This window comes from Lichenostomus cassidix, chromosome 7 (assembly GCF_008360975.1).
Source record: "Lichenostomus cassidix isolate B80296 chromosome 7, HeHo_3.0, whole genome shotgun sequence".
In the NCBI taxonomy this organism is placed as follows: domain Eukaryota; kingdom Metazoa; phylum Chordata; class Aves; order Passeriformes; family Meliphagidae; genus Lichenostomus; species Lichenostomus cassidix.
In genome coordinates, this window is record NC_139488.1 from 9327418 (window position 1) to 9345081 (window position 17664).

The 17664-nt window shown below is 38.3% G+C and overlaps 1 long non-coding RNA gene across 3 annotated transcripts in view; it reads left to right on the forward strand.

The window, feature by feature from the left end:
• LOC146434487 (uncharacterized) overlaps window positions 1-17221 on the forward strand; it is a 92795-nt gene extending 75574 nt beyond the window's left edge. For 2 of the 3 annotated variants that reach the window (XR_014853274.1, XR_014853273.1), the window contains exon 5: window positions 16600-17221. This is a non-coding gene — a long non-coding RNA (uncharacterized LOC146434487). Of the gene's footprint in view, window positions 1-8353; window positions 8413-16599 lie in introns of those variants that run through there. The other variant, XR_014853275.1, reaches the window with a different exon arrangement.
• The last annotated feature ends 443 nt before the right edge of the window (window positions 17222-17664 follow it).

A 17664-nucleotide genomic window follows, 5' to 3' on the forward strand; every position in this document is an offset into this window, starting at 1 on the left:
ATTCTAACAGGTAGTAAGCGTACTGTAAATAATTGTATCCATTGTAGCCATTAAAGTCAACTGCCTATCACAAAGCTTGGACACAGTTTAGAATTTACAGTTCTAGTAATATTACTTGCTTTTCACTGTGCAATTGGCATTTCTTGGAGCAAAGATTGTGAATCAGTGATCAAACAAATATGCTACTGTGACCCCGACATCCTCAGCTACTTAAATATAAGTACAGATGCTCAAGTGAAACATGAATTGTCTCTCTTCTTCAATTGGACAGAAATTAGCACACACAAGTAGGTTAAAAGTCTCTTTGCTGTTTGGCCCAATTTTAGTGATTGCTGGGCCAGATCTAGTGCAGCCTCCTGGCAAAGTCTTGTGCAGTTTATTCCCAAACTATCCTGTAGTGATGCAATAATAACACGAGGCTAGGCTAGGCTTGAGCTTGAAGGATAAGACTGCAGCCATGGAAAAAGAACTGTTTCATCAATGTTTTCCTCAGTGGCTGACACTGAAGGGAAAAGGGTGTAGGATGCTGAGTGCAGTGACAGCATCACTTGAAAAGAAAGCTGAAAAATACCAAGTGTTACCTAAAGCCACTAGAGAATATCAAAGTGTGTTTTAAAACATTAAAATGTGCAGACTTATCTGGTTGGCTGGATTTCCTGATGAATGTTCTGTAGAGATGCTTGGCCATAAGATTTCCTGGTTCATCATAATACCTGGGGTGATTTGTTAGGTTGCCACCTATGCTGTTAATCTGAAAGCAGTGTTCCTTTAAATCCATAAAAGAAATCAATATCCAGAAGGCTTTTCTCGGCTAGAATATGATGCAGTTATAAAGCAAACAGGAGCAGCAGCATGAATGACAGCTTTCCTAAAACATTAGGCGTCACCTAAGGCCAAAATCATGTGTAAGTGGAATAAAATTGCTGCTAATGATCTTGGTCATTAATGTTTAATTATGCATTTCATTATGTAAAGTTATTATTGTAAAGAATTTTGTTTGTAACAATCAGAGTGCCTCTCTTCCAATCTATATGCACCTGTTCTTAATTACCATGGTATTGAAATCAATACTGAAAAATGCTTAGGTACTTTACATTCAACATAATGTGCTGTATATAACTAGGATTACAACACCTTCCATGTTATTAGCTGACAGTCAAGTTAACATCTGCTAAAATATGTTCTCTTTGTTCTAAAATGAGGTCAAATCATACTTCCTTGTAAAATCTGACTTCCTTAGCAAAGGCAGAAATTATCAGAATGTGTAATTAGCCTTTGCAAGCCATTTTAAAATAATCTTTTTTTGTTTTCTGTTGTTTTTAACTTCTTCATTCCAGACTTTCTGTCACTATTATATACCACTGCTATATATAGTGTTCATAATATAGCTGCTAAGTCAGCTTTCTTGGCATGCGTTACCATAAGATATCCTGACAGAAAGAGTTGCAGGGGATAATAACTATGTGCCTACAGCAGGATAGCAAACCCCAGATGTTTCATGTGAGACAACACACTAGAAGCCCATCATCAATTCACTTCTCACACATACTGGTTCAGCTTGAAAACCAATTCTTATTCTTGTAATTTTTCACACATAGCTAGATATTCTATATGGAAAGGCCAGTCTCTAAAATATTTAAATGGGTAATAGTGTTTACTCTTGCAATTAATGAAAATGTTTCTTGATATTTGTCAGTGATTATATTCAACAAGCAATCCTTCAACAAGTAAACAATCCTTCAGAAAAAAATTAGTAAGGTTATAGAGCTGAGCCCTAAAATTGCCCAGATACAGCAACAAACACAGGAGCAGAAGGAGAACCCTCCCAGTTTCTCTCTTTCCTCTGGAATTTTGGTTTTTAAACCCTACAGCCCACTGAGATTTGAAACATGATGTTATTTAAAGCCATTAAAGCTAAAAATGGTTTGTGGTAAATGGAACCCCAAGCACACTGGACACTGTAGGAAGCCTGGCGTGGCTTTCTAGATTGTATCTGGTTCCTCAACTGCCTGGCATGCTCCAGGCAAAATGTGGCTTAAGGTGCCCTCCCAGGTACCAGACCTCCTCTGGTTTAATCTTAGGGGTGCTTGAGTCAGATCAACCACACTGCCTTTATTTTCCCCACTTCCCTGGCCATCTTCCCACTTATTCAAGCTGCAGCAGCATCAGAGCAACAGCTCTAAGTGATGAATGGTGTTTAAACCACCTAAATCTGATCTGATCCATGTGGTCATTTGTGTTCTAAGCAAAAGCATTTTGACATATGCTCTTTTGCACCTGTCCCATAATTCACAGTATGCTCTTCCCCGCTAAAAGGAAAAACAGGGAAAGTAAGGAAATATCATAGCAGTGATATGGTTGCAGGATATAGTCTACACAGCTTTGTCAGCACTTAAAAAGATCTAACCCATGATACAGTAATACAAGAAATAACAGAATCAATCTATTGTTCAGAGACGTACAAAACACGTAACAAACAAAAGTTTATTACCAGTTATGACTACTGCCAGTTGTGACAGGTATGGTATGTCTATAAATAAACCATAGCATCTTTTTTACATGAGACTGGAGTTCTCAAGCATATTCTCTTACCCAAAGATTTTCTTCCATGCCGTAAACATTTGCTGGCATTTCAAGATGATACCAACAATTTTTCCTGCGAGATTCTCAGGGTGATAGAGGGCGAAACTGTCTTCATAAAATGAGTTAAGCAGGAGGAAACTTCAAAGAAGAGCTGACTGATGTGGCAAATACATGAAAAGCACAAGAACAAAGCAATACTCTCAATTGTGGGGAAGTTAGGATTTGGATCTGAGGACTTCAGACTTAAGTAAACACTAACAAACCAAATTAGCACTGGCAAACAACAGCTAAGGCTTGCTTCTAGTGCAAATTAAAGGCTATTCTTTAGGGGTTTTTTTCTGAAATGTGTCTTATAGATGCTCCATTTGCAAGCCATATCTTAATTGCATTGCTCTGATGTTGTGGCTTTATTGCATATTTTTAAACATGAAGCTGACAGCCCAATGGCATTCCTCTTAAATGTTTATTTAAATTATTGTTTTGCATGCATTTATTTGATTATTTTATTTGAAATAGACATTCAAATGAACAGTCCTGAAAGATCACTTTGGTCAGAAGGACAAGATCAACACAGCAGAAGTATCTGCAATATGGTTACGCTGTCAACGTATTTTAAATTTTGCTGATAATTGCAGTTTATCTTCACAGAAAAATACTCTAGATAAAAATAATTGTCAGATATAATCACAAAATCTACCTAATTATCTTGTTCAAATGTGGTAAATTTTGGGTTAGGGCTTGGTTTAGTGTTTGTGGAAGACTAAGGAAGCAAAACAAGTAAGACCCTTGCACTGGATAAGCATTCCAGCTTTTATCCTCCAGTTCACCGGAGTCTGGTTGTTTCTATTTCTGGGACTTTCCTGCATAAACTGCTACTTATACTGGATGAGTAGCACTTTCGTCACGTGCACAAATTAGGTGTCCTTCTCCCTTTCCCTTTGTACAGAATCCCAGCTTTGTGATGCAGGACAAGGCTTTTGGCTGCTTTGGGATCAATCACTGAGACTCTTTAGCTACAAAGTGATTGGAATTATTCATTAATCTTCCAGACCAGTAGTTTTGTCTTTCATGAAGTAAAATTGATTTCCTTATCTGAGCTTGTGAAGAAGTGGAATGTGCGCCTTTCTTGATTCATAACTCAGGATGGACAGTAATGGAGAAGCTTTGAAAGCAGCAGCTTTTGGGACCAGATTTTGGTGCAACAGCCTGATATTTTCTTATGGGTGGGCTGCATATTGCACTAGATAGCACTTTGAAAAGAGGATATTTAAATTTGGGGAGATTGAATCCTTGGGGAGCACTAGCTTTTCTACAGGTTTGCTTTATTCATTCTCCGCTGGAGAGCTTCATGACAGCTTATAGTGCACAGCAAATCTCTTTGGTTGCAAGACAGGTAGATTTATTCCAGTCTTTGAATCATCTGGGAGAAATAGAAGCAACTTTGAGTTGAATTACTGAGTAAGCTATAGCTTTTTCAAGGACCAGCAGACCAAGGAATAGACAGCATTTCCATCAGAATCTTGCCTATTTTCTGGCCAGATGGTAGCAAGGAACATTGGAAATCTGATGAATATCCTTTTACCAGCTCCCTGGTTACCTTTCAAACCCTCCAGACTCTTTGAGATTCTTCTGTTCATAATATTAATACAGTTGTACCTCATATCCCTTTGGGCCACTACAAAAATGGTTCAAATTGGGGTTCTCCTCTTTGATTTAACTGATGCTCTGTGGTGTTTTCCTATCTAGAAGCTAACATTTGAGGAAGTATATTGTTTCCCATTCCTTTCCAATGTAGTCTGGGAATGACTGTGCAACCCTTGCACAGCCACCAACACAGATTCTTGAATCAAAGCCTGAAAAAGAGGGTCCGTGTTACATTGAATTTAGTCTAGACTTTAACATTTTATCCACAATCCACCTCATCTACTCTACAGTAAAAATGCAAATCATTTAAGCCTTGAGTATAATTAGAGTTCCAAACCTGGATTCTAGTCCCATATGGCTGCTCTTTGACTAATTTCTTATTTTGTCCATTTTTCTTTTCTCTGAGAAGATACTAAAAGTACTGCATTAATGTGCTGTGGACAGAAAAGAAACAGAGATAAATCAGCTATATGTAGCACAGTTATTCCCTGGTCTGCAAAATAATTGCCTTGAAAGCCATTTTTCTTACTGTTTGCTCTTGTTTTCAGAACTGTCGGCATTAATAACAAGGCTTTGCATCTAGATATTACTATAGCAGGGAATAATCTCTGCTACAGTAAAGTTTACCAGTCACTGTCTGTGCCAAGACCCTTTTTGCACGTTCTACCCACATGGACAGTTAGAAGAAGCCATAAGGAGTGTAATAGCATGTGTATTGCACTGATAAACAGAGCAGGGAATATGAGCCACTAATGACAAAGTACCAAACCCCCAAAAGAGAGCAAAACTGTAACATAGACCTTTGAATTCCATTCCTTATTTAAATTGCATAGTCCTTCATCCCTTATAAACACTCATGATTACAGTGAGATAAACATTTCACAGAAGTGTTACCCAGCAGGTGGTGGTGTCACCATTTATGAGTGTTTCCAGCAGCTGGAATAACTATCTGAAATTTAGGTCAGACACTGGAAAACTAAAAGCTTCAAGAGTGGATTCTAACACAGCCTGGAATCGCAGCACTGGGATCTCTGACCCATGGGCATTGCAATTTGGGATCTCCTGACACAGTGGCTCTTCTGTAATTTCTGGTAGCATCAGTAGGACTTAGCTAAGCATGCAAGGAAGGAGTCTGAAATAAACACCCTTCGTGTGCAACACAGCTGGAACATGAAGGTCACCTCAGGAAAAAGGAAATCATGTATGCCAAGAACAAAGGGCCAACACAAAATATAACATGCTATTATCCCAACCCACAGTGCTGTACACAGCTTACTGTCAACAAATGCTCAGAAAAACAAGAGAGGTGGAGTGAAATCCCCCTTACCATAGTTGTTTGGAAAGAAAAGCAACTGGGAGCAAATACATTCCACCAGGGAGAAATCTTGATCTCCTATGAAATGGCTGACAACTGAGTTGTCTTAGACCAGGGCGCAGGAGGATAGATTAAACTTTTTACAGTTCGTGTTTACCTATTTCTTTGATAAATGTTATTTATCTTAATCTTCTTATTATCATGAAATCTACAATGTGTAGTTTTTAAAGTAAGAAGCTAGGGCTGTTCTAGATGGAGTTTGAAGGATCTATTAAAATCTTAGTAAATGAAGAAGACCTGAACAGCATGAGGTTTTAATCAGCAGTGCCTTTTTCTGGATTACATTTTATCTTCTTTTGCCTCATTCTTAACTGATTTTTAAATTGTGGTAGAACTCATTCAGCTCTGCAGACAGAGGAAGGCTGAAGCAACTGGGCCATTCAAAAGGCATTACCAAATTCCTCTCCGAGGAGAATTGCATGGCTAATGAACCACACTGAATCTACAGGAGATTTCAGAGTGCTAACTTCTTAACCTCAAAAAATCATGATTTGGTCATCAGTTCTGCAGGATCAGTGAGAATGGTGCTTTTGGCAGTACTTTTGAACAAAATAACAGATCAGTTGAGAAAATACAACTTTGGTACTTCCCATTTGCTTTTTCAGCCTAATGCAATCAAGCTAAAATGAGGTATTAAGTATCATTTCTATGGGGCTAAAGTGGAAGGCCTTTACTGTCCAAATGCCAGCCCTGAAAGTGAAGGGAATTCCAACTAACAGTGCAAGGTAAATTTCTGCACAGAAAAAAAATCAATGAGCTATGGCAGTTGTCTGAAAACTTTATTAGTTCAATGAATCACATTTATATAGACACTAATAATTATAATGTAAATAAGGCAGTCAGAGTAATGTAAAATAGCCCACCATATAATACTCAGTATGTCAATGTTATTACCATAGTGTTACAATTACTGTAGTTTAATAGAGAAATATAAGACACTCACAGAAAGTAATTGAGATAAAAGAGCACAGTAAATTGGTATAGTACTGCAGAGAGTGATGAGCCACACTTATTAATTTCAACAATTACAAAGCCACAGAGCAAGTTCTGCTTCTCTTATCCCAATGAATGATTGTGTTAAAACAAATAGTCCACACTCCTAATGGAATTCCCCTACTTCATCAAACTGGAAGGTTTGTTAAACATCCCACCTGGATTTTCTGCAATGCTGCACTGCATGTATTTGAGTGTTTCTTCTGCAGCATTAATTGTAGAGTGGGAAATTCCTTGAAGTGCTGTAGAATGTCTCTGCACTTTGAAGTGCCTGTCATGAGTGTAGCAGATGTGCCATCAGCCTGCCTCAAAGCTAAGGACCTCCACAGTTTTTTACAATAAATTAGTTCTTTTTTGTGTTCCCCTTACTCTAAAAATACCTCTCCTTTACCATCCCTGAAGTTAGCTCATGTGCTTCTGCCCTTTTTGAATAGCTTCTTCAAAGGGAGGTAAAAAAATTGACTGGCTGTCAAAACAGTATTAAAAAAGAAGAAAAGGGTGAGGCGGGGGGGGGGAAGGAGAAAATAATCCAATAGTAGTCAAGCTTCTACATGGCAAGGAGAAAAGGTAGAACAGAGGTTTTGCATAACCAAAATAATTGCCAGTATAAGGAACCACTCAAATCCAGAGAAATACTAAAATTCTAGCAAGAAATCCAGCCTGGTGGCACCTTGGCATGATTTATATCAGACATTTCCTGGAGAATTTCCATTGGAGAGGGACAGGGAGAGGCTCTGCTTGTGGTCTGAGGATCATAGGATACAATTTGATCCAGTTGGCTTTGGAAGTCAGCTGGATGAGACTTTATGATTAGTGAGAAAATGCACAAAATTAAGTGCTTATCTGGTAGGATATCCAGCAAAAACCTTGCTGAGCTCCTCGTTGCTGAGCTCACCCATCTTGGGAGCTCTTCCACTTGTACAGATGACTATGACTTGTCTAACAGCCACAGAAAAACTCTCTGACCTTATTACACTACCGGTTTGTCATCAGTTACCAGGTCTTAAAATAGTATGAAAAATTAGTGTGACCTAATTTTCCACATAGCCACAACATCCAGCAATTAATTTTTCTGTTCCCCAAACAATATTTCCTCCTGCTAGTTGCACAGGTGTTCCTTCTGCAGCTTCTTTTTCACGCCATCTTCCTTAATCCCAGAGGGCTGCAGAGGATTCTCAGCCTGACTGCTCCACAGAGCAGCAAAAAGTGAGAAAAGAAAGCATAAGATTTACTGTCTCAGCTGGGGGCTGAGGGAAAAATAAATATGCAGGTATCCTGAGATGCTTCAATGCTTTTGATGAATGAAATTGTGCTGTGAATGAAATGCTTTCAAAGAGAGAAGGAAAACATTTTTTGAATGTTTGCAACTTCAATTTGGTAATTAATATTTTGCATAGATATTACTAGGGGAACAGTTAAAGCTGGGTGAGGCTGAAAATACCTGTTCTGAATTTGAATTTTCACAAGCAATCGGAAGGGCAATTAAAAAGGATAATGTGCAAATGATAACAGCTTGAGAATTCATTAAAGCAGAACCTCAAAATCTTTTGATTCGCAGAACCTCTTCAGTATCATATTCAATGACTTTTGCAGCATTCTTAGGATTTACAGTTTGAAACCTTTAAACTCTGGCAAAGATCAAAGGTTTTTGCCTGTTTAACAGCATCACCTATGAGTCTGAATAGAAGGAAAAGATATGTAAAGCTGGGAGAGGGAATTACTGCTGGGACATATGTATGCATTTTCCTGCCACTGTAGGAATGTACAGATTCTCAGTCTGGGTCACTTTGTCTCTGGAAGAAATTCAAGAATTCATCTATACGCCTTGTTTTTCCAGCTGCTTCTCTTCAAAGGTATTCAAGTGAGTTCTGCCAGCATAAATCTTTCCATGAAAGAGCAGCATCTGCATCCTGGCCCATAATACCCACATGCTTTTACAGGCTGCTTCATGGGAGATGAGGTGTCCTCTCTGATGAGGTAAAGGAGAGGTGTCAGTTGTTGTAGGGCTCCTCTCAAAAATGGTATCCAGGATGAGATATTTCAGGAACACCAGAATAACTTCTTGCTCTTACGAGAGCTGTTTTTATGTTTCTGTGTCAGCTTAACTGGAATGTGATAGCACAAGCTGCTGCTGATAAAGCCAGATCTGTCACATGAAAAACTATAAAGCACTATTTCAAATATATGCTTATATCTCTTTTGATACAGACCAATTCCTAGGATTTAATAGAGTAAAATAAAAAGTTGAAATATTTTTTATATTAAAACAGATTCAAAGTAAAAAAAATATATTAGAGTTTCCTAAATGAGCTATTTCAACCTTGAGAACATTTTCAGAATTGCATTTCAGATACAGAAAATCCAATTTTTTTCACACTGGTTCATATCTAAAAAGGATGTAGAAACCTTGAAATGTTTCATATTATGGAAATCCTTTCCCCCACTACTTATACTTTTATCTTTTATTTCTCTCCCTTCCCCACCCAAAAAAACCCAAAACAAACAATAAAAGGAATCCATGACATTGGTCATTGAGGTATTCATATAAAAATTTAAAAGGAACCTCAGCTTTTTATAATATAATTATGTATGAATTCCCTTTAAAGTCTAATCCAGTATCCACTGACTTCAAAGAACAGACCTTTTTTGGGTGAGACTAGTCACTGAAATGCAGATTCTGCATTACCAGCCTCACTGCATGTAGTATGAATCTTAGTTGAAAACCCCATTATTAGCTTGTGCCCACAACAAGCTTTGCAAATTACCACCATATTATGAAGTTACAGTGGTATATTTTCTCTTTAGTGTTCAAATCTCTTCAAAATTTTCTCTGTGTTTTTATGAATTATATATAAAAAATACTGTTAGTTGATAATCAGGCTCCAAAATTTATACATAAAAGAACATTTCTCTTTTGAGGAACCTTACGCTAAGTTCAAAAAAAAAAAAACAACAAAAATCTGTCTGCCCATAAAATTAACACATCAAACCTTCAGATTTAAAAGAAAATGTCATAAATGCAGAAACTTAAGACATTTGCATAGCTCAGACAAGAATTTTCATGTAGTCTACTGCCAGTTTTATCAGTGTTATGTTAAATGATCCTTTCCCACATTTGCTTCATTGAGCCCTAATAACATTTGTCTTTCTTTCTGAATTGAAATTATGTTAGCATGACAAACACTAGAAGAGAAATCTGCTGGGAATTATTTATGAGGAACTTTGCAGAGGAGCTTTTAACAATACCTAATCCTGGAACCTTAGCCATGACCTTCATTAACCAGAGAAGCATTCCCAATTACTAAAAAAGATGAACTTCAAGTGCCAAATTTTACCTAAAAGCACTAAAAAAAAGAAAAAAAAAACACCAAAACTAAAGAAAAGCAGGGGACAAAAGGAAAGAGGAAACCTATAGGGGGAAAAACTCAAGTTTCCAAACCCAAGTAATTCTTGGAGGCCAAATTCTGGATGCCAAATGCAGGACAAACCCCCAGATGTGAACAGGCTGTTCCCCAGAGGTGACAGTGCAGACAGTGCCACTGTCCTTGTCAGCTGGGTGCCAGGTCAGGAGGCACTCAGGGCATCAGAAGGGTTCTGCCCTGACAGGTGGCTCTGGTGCCCCACAGACCACAGACTCAGACCTCACTGAAGATGCAGTGCCACAGGCCTGTGCTTCCTTGAGGATGCTGAACAGGATGTGCATGGCTGCAAATCCAAAGCACCCCCCCCTTTGGAGGAGGCTCAGAACAGATGAAACTGGGGCTGTGTTTTCCTTGGCTCTGACAGATTTGCACAGTATCATATGTTTGCTGTGCTTGGTTGTTTTCCTTCTATCAAAAGAAAAATGTTGCAAAACTGTTTAGAGTACAAATGAATCCATACCCCATATGTTGCTATTTATATTTATATCCACTTAGGACACCAGCAGACCTGGTTATGGAGCAGGTCCTTGTTGTTTCCAGTTACTATTCTGCTCATAAACATTTAAGTACAAACAACTGGATATTGCCATGTCTGCACTTGAATTGCTCATCATAATTTCACATCAGCTTCTATTCCATATCAATTTTCTATGCAACATATTACAGTATCTGTCATGTATTTTGTGCAGACTGTGTAGGAAGAAGCTTAATCTAAAACATCTGTGGCAAGATGAGATGATCACATAAACATTATTTCTTTCAGAGGTTCTGTCTATAAACTGCAATGAAGTATGTTTCCACTGCATCAGCACAATCCTACCTTTGCATTTACCTTTTATCATCAAAATGGAGAACAAAGGAAAATAAACTACAAGAGGAACAGTCAAATTCCCAGGCACATAAACACTATGTTCAGACAGAAACCGACAAAGCTCTGAAAATTATGTCCCCAATCTGAAACCTGTTCAATAAACTACATTAAATATCACTGCTGAGTATCTGTTTATGTGCCTAAATTCCCAGTAAGCCATATGGAAAATTACTTTCTAATGTGGAATCGCCAGAGCTTTTTGATAGCAAAAGGTACACACACACACTAAACTGTTCCAGAGTAAGTCAATAATCAGTGCTTTGCAATTTTCAGAGCCTAATGGATTCAATAGACACCTAAGGGATAACAGCTTCAGCAGCAGCACTGTGCTCCATCACATTACCCTGAAACAGAAGCAATGACACATGACACAGTCTAGCAAAAGAGGGTGTAAAATATCTTTGTAGTTGAGATTTACCCTTGAAGGTCGCTATCCATACCCAAGCAATTTCTCTTCTATTATGCCCTCCAGGCACTTTACCAAAAGATAGGAAAGGTGCTCAGTATCAGACATGTTTCAGCTCTGAAGGTACCTACAAGCAGTTTCATCTGCACGTAAAATACAATACGGAAGCAGCTTGCCGTCAACATTCAAATAGCTTTTGTCAGCAAACATGTTAATTACCAAAATTTGTGTTCCAAGACTTTCTGTGTTAGTTCCTTAAAAAAACTAAGCACATTAGCTGTTTTCTCATTACATCATTTTGAATATGAGAATGAATGCAAGTTCCAACACAAGTTTCAGGCACTAGAGAGGGCAGGTTATAAAGATGCACCTAATAGCTGAAAAATTTCACAAACAAATTCTTTTTACACAAGAAAGTGCTCTGAATGGAATATCTGCGAAATGCTTAAAGTCTGTCTCTGGAAGACAGTGGAGGATTTGGATCCCCTCTTACCTTTTAAGATGTTATAAATAAAAATCAAGTAAATTCTCAGGATTTTTATCCTCCTATTTGCTCCCTTTAGACCTGAATGTTCTTCAGCATCCTCACTGGTACATGAGTAGAGGAGTTATATATTTGTATTTCTAAATGCCGGTGAGTGTTTTTCCTTTTATTAGGATCCACCAAACTGGAGTAGGATTCAACTAATAAACTATTCTTAACTCCAGCTGAACTATAATATTTTACGTCAGAATATCAGAGATGGGTGTAAATGCAAACATGTCAAAAGTTGAATGTCTGTTGACGAGCAATCTATTGGCTTCTATAATTTTAACCAATATAAATTAGTTTTGGGGGGGCAATTTCATAATTCCAAGTAGACTATAAGAAGTAAACTACTCTGGCTTCTGCAGCTGAAGTAGCAAATGGAGTAAGAGCAATATTTATTAAACAGAAGGTAAACTTGAGGGAAGAAAGCTCATTTCCAAACCTCAGAACTTGGTTCTATGTCCCGAAGTAAACTGAGGACACACTACTGTCACCCTCTGATGAATTCTCTTCTTCCAACTTTAAGAAGCCTCGGGGTTAAACAATGATAAAAATCCATGGATGATGGGAACACCTTTGTTCCAGAGGGTTATGCAGGAGAAGAAACACCACCCCGTGGTACTGGATTCAATCTGAGCTCACAGTGTGATCAACACTCCCATACTTGGTGCCCAGGCAGAGGCTCCCTGGCAAGGAGAGGTTCTTGCACACACAGGCACCAACACGTCACATCACCACAGGCATAATCACTGCCTCTGCACTGGGGAGAGGAAGAACTGTGAGAATAAAACTTGAGGCCAAAAACTGCCTAGAGCCTAAACACTGGCAGTGATTTTGCTTTTCTCTTTAGGATAGAAAGGAAGGTAGGAAGTCCTATTATGTGCAGGGAAGGAACAAAGTCCTTGAGGCTCATTGGTGAAGTCTGTGAATTGAAAAGCACTAATTTAACACATAGGTAGTAAGTGGAATGATGGCATCTCTTCAAATGAATTCATAAATTAAAAGGTATTTTACATTTTTAAGAGAACATTCTTGTTGGTTATAAAGAAATTAAGAAAACCGAAAACCTCTGAGTAAGATATTGTAATTGGATTCACAGGTTATCACTGAATGCTTGTATTAAATGAAGAAAATAACATCTACAAAGGTTTTGAGCTTAAAATGAAAACTGTAGCAAGTCAGTCTCAAAGTCAGTTAAGTTCTTGGCAAATCTTCTAAGGACACATTGACTGATCTCTGCCCACATAAAAGAAGAACCTATACTTAGTGCCTTCAATAAACTAAGGAGATGGGAGAAATGGGAGAAATGTAGATTCTTTAAAAATGCCAGGTATTTCCTTTTGGACAGCTACTGTGTTCAACACAGTGAATGCTGGATGAGATGCACTGTATATGGAAGAGAAGTCAGACTAGGAGAGCCCTTCTGACCTTAAAATGGAGATATAACTTAAACACATTTTAGGGGACTCAGTAGCTCAGGCATCTGGAAAAAACAAGTTTTGTGAGAGTATTCCTTTGCATTGTAGTTGTGTATTCAATAAGACTTCATACTTACTTTTATAAATTAGTATCTGTATCAAGGTACCACATTGTTTGCCATCTGCTTCTTGTTCCTTTTTGCTTCATATTTCTCTTCCTTCATATTCTTTTCTTCAATTGCTTGTCCTTTTCCACTTTAGTGTCCCCAGTGACGTTATTTCAGTCTTTACTTACATAGCACAGTTCATTTTGCTTCCTGCTTCTTTTCACCATCACCATAAAATAGATACTGATAATGTGGCATTTTGCTGCTCTGCCTACATTACTGAAGTTACTTTATAGCTAAGAGATTGGCACAGGTAATAAATAATTTTCTGGTTTACTTGTGCACCTTTAAAGTATGTGTCACTGCTAAAACCAGAAAAGAGATTTCCTACCTTACTGGACAAAGCCCTAACTTGAATGTTTTTCTTCTCTTTTACAAAACTGAAAGAACTTTATTACAATTGTAAATATATCATACTCTTTCAGGAATAAACCTACCACTTCCTCAGTGAGAAATCTGAAGAACAGCTTTGGGAGGCCTTTCTCTCATTCCCCCCCCGGCAGACCTGACAGATTCTCTGCCAGTGTTCAAGTCAGTCAGTGAGCACACTGGCACCACTGCCCCTAAATGGAAGTTCTTGTAAGAAACTACATTTCTAAATCCACTCCCACCTTTTTCATGCAACAATTAGGTTTCGTTTCTGTGGTTTTCTTGTCTGCATTAACTTGTCATGCTGTGCCCCAAATTAGACATCGACCTAGCTTCCAATGCACTCTCTACAGAGGATGCAGAAGACACAGAACTGTCTCACAGAACTCGCTGATCACGCTGCAATTTATTAAGAAATAATGAAGAACCTGATTGGCATTAGATTTAAAGCTTTGAATCAAGCCCTTTGAGAACAGATGTAATTGGATTGTACAATATTATAAGCTAGAAGATTTAAAGAATAATTCTTTAACCTTGGGTTACATTTCAAAATATGCTGAAGATATCTGTTTTTTAAAAAAATATATCAAGCAGCTATTCCCCTATTTGTGAAGGCAAGAAGAGTAAGTCAACCACTTTACAAGGCTGAACTATGACACCCCTAGGCAGCTTCATAGTCTATTTTGTGAATTAAACAATTGTTTATATATGTGACACTGTCACTACAGATTTAAAATCGTATTTATTCATTGTACAGCAATTCAAAGTGGAAAAACTGACTGAAAATATGGAGGTTCTAATCAAAACTATTTATAGGCAATTGGTACTAAAGTAACTTTTCTCTATCAAGAATTTACCAGTCGGAAAAGGAAACTATCTGAGTTACTTATAACAACACGTTTTACTACTTTATCAAATAATAATTAATTTGCTTCATTTCAAACTTCTATTGAGAAATGAAGTGTGTGGGTTTTAAACAGGCTCTTGTTTCATGGCAGTCACAGATTTTATAGTGCACAAGGAACTGTCATGACTTTAAATTAAGCTTCCATGGAATCTAACTTTTCACTTGAGCCTGCACAAGGTCAGGATTTTTTTTTAATGCCTCTATGGAATCACAAAAATAAAATAATTTATTTTGTAAATGAGCATTTATTCATCTTAAAGAAAATGGCTGGGGCTACACCTTACTCATTACCACAATTACTGACCTAGCCAGAATTAAATGAACTCTGCATTTAAACTCATATTCTGTAAACAGCAATGAATAAGGGCACCTAAACAGCAATTTAAATGCATCCATTTTGGTGGAATGAGTATTATAAAAGAGAGACTTACTTCATATTAGAAATAATTTCCTGCCCCACTCAGCATCTTTGTATTATCTCCTGTGCTTATTTACTTTTCATATCATTACCACTGTGGCTTTGCCAGGTCTTTTTTAAAGTGATAACATCAGTTTCTCTCAGCCAAGAATCTTATTTGACATAATTGCTTCACATATTAGAACTTTTCGGAAATTAATATCAATTTGGCACATTTCTGAGGTGATGTTGAGGACTTTCTAGACACCCAGAACTAAAAATACACTTCCAGAAGAGGCAGTGGTAAGCAGTTCCACTACCAAATGTAGGTTCCTGATTCAGCTGGTGACACTGATCAACACTAAGCCAGCAAGTCCAGTCAGGGGACCTCTGAATTCAGTGGACATAGCAAGGTTCTGTTAAACTGGAGGCTAGGAATGCTGAAGGTTTCTGGAATAAAAGATGGGAAAGAAGGTTCAGCAAGTGTTTAGAAGCCCTCAGAAACAACACCCACTGAATATAAATATTATTATGTTATGGTATTGATATTATGGGACACCAACTGGGATGTGCACTGATTCATTCTCACCTCCCCTGAACCCACACTGTGGCTGTGTAATCAGGGTCAAATGCATCCCACAGGCAAGCCTGAGTGTCTGCTGCTGAGACCCACCTATTGCAGCACAGTTTGAGGGGCATGCTGCTCATTAAGTAGTCCATATATTCTGTTTTACAACATCCACTGGCCAGAATCAGGAAAACAAAAAATCCCTTCCTGCATGTGCCGCAGGGCATCTGCAGTTCAGGCTGCTGTTGCAGCAATGTGTAGTTAAGGCCCTGAAAAACAGCTGCTCTGCATTAGCATCAAGGCAGGCTCCTGTTTGGGCACTGTGATCAATGAAAATGCATTCTGAGTAGTTCTGAAAATAGCCATGGATGTGCAGAGGTACAGAGACATTAAAAACACCTTTCTTAAATTGAACTGAAACTTAACTGAGATCAGTTCAGTCAAACTCTAACCCAGAGATTCTCTCTATTCATCTCTCTATCACTCTCCAGAGACTTCCCCTATGAAAGCACTTCATGTTTAGGTCTGTTGAATCCACTACAGAAATTGCACAACTTTATTGTGGGACCTTTGCAGGTGGTCCAAAATTTCCTCACAGTGCAGTTGTTGATTCTATGAAGTTATTCACATACTTTAGACATCTTGATGTGAAGCCCAAATGTAAAAGCTAGTGTTCTTAGGCTTTCTATAAGCATTGACAGAGAGTGGAGACTGCTACAGGATATGGTTCAGAAAAACAGTTAATTAGGTTCAAAAGGAGTGTGAATATTTCCTCCTCCTTTGTGACTCTCAAAATTTTATTTAGATGGCACAGTCCAATACTCAGGAAAGACAGAGGCCTTATGTTATCCCTGAGCTCTCAGAGATGCCCCAGGTACTACATCAGCACCTGAAATATAGTAGCATAGGTCCAGAGCCATTTATAACAGGCTTATGTTGCTTTTGCACAGGTGGAATGCTGACCTGGCCCCTTCAATCCTGAAATCTTACGGAAGTTTATGTTCTGGAGTTGGTGGTCTGAAGAGTCCTGAAACAGTGCAACACCTTCAGAGTGGTTCACAGCAGAAACCCCCAGGAGCAGAGTCCCACTGCAGACAACCTGGTAGGGAATTTCCACAGGCCATAAATGATCCTCACTCCCTCAACAAACAAAACTTAAGGTCTAACCAACACACCCACAGAACAGCTCTGCTGTTCATAATTCAGGTAGCAGGGAAATGCTCCACTGACAACACTTTATAACCTTTGAAAAGACAAATGTCTATGGTCCCAGTCCTCCTAGTTGCTTTGTATGATAGACTCCTTGCTAGATTGCTCTGGAAATTTGGTGCTTGGAAAGGCAGGGCTCTTGTTCTGGACAATCCTTGGGGGTAAGACAATGCTTTTGTAAGCCTGTCTCATTTTATCCAGCATTAAGAAAGGGTCTAATGTATTTCCTGGCACTGTGTGGAATAATTGCTTGTGCCTTTTTTTCCTCTGACTCTCAAAATGAAGAATGTTGCTCCCATACATCACAGGCTGTGCGTCATTAGTGGCCATCCAGGCCACAGCTGTATATTGTCATACATGATTTCACACCGTCTCTCTGAAGTCTTTACTTCTTAAAGTCTTTCAGTCGTCTCTTGAAAATGTGAGTAAGAGACCAGGTGATTTGTTCCCAAAAATAATCACATTCTGCAAGAAGTCTCCGTGCTGTTTTTTATACACGACTCTTACCTCTAAGGACAGGATTACTTTTTAAATCCAAGTGTTAAAGCAAATCAAAGACAGGAAGGTGAATCAACCATGCACTCACATTAGGATGAGATAACTCAATGCTTTCATACTGCAGGATAGCTATTTCATTATCTTTCCCTTGCAAAGGGGAGCAGCAGTTCTGATTAAACACTATTTTATCTGTGCTCTTTGTAAGCATAACTCAGTGAAGATGACGGTATGATACGGCTGAGTTTTGAAGGCTTGTGCTTAACAGCCATATATCTTTAAGGCTTGTACCTTACGTGGATTCTCTCCTA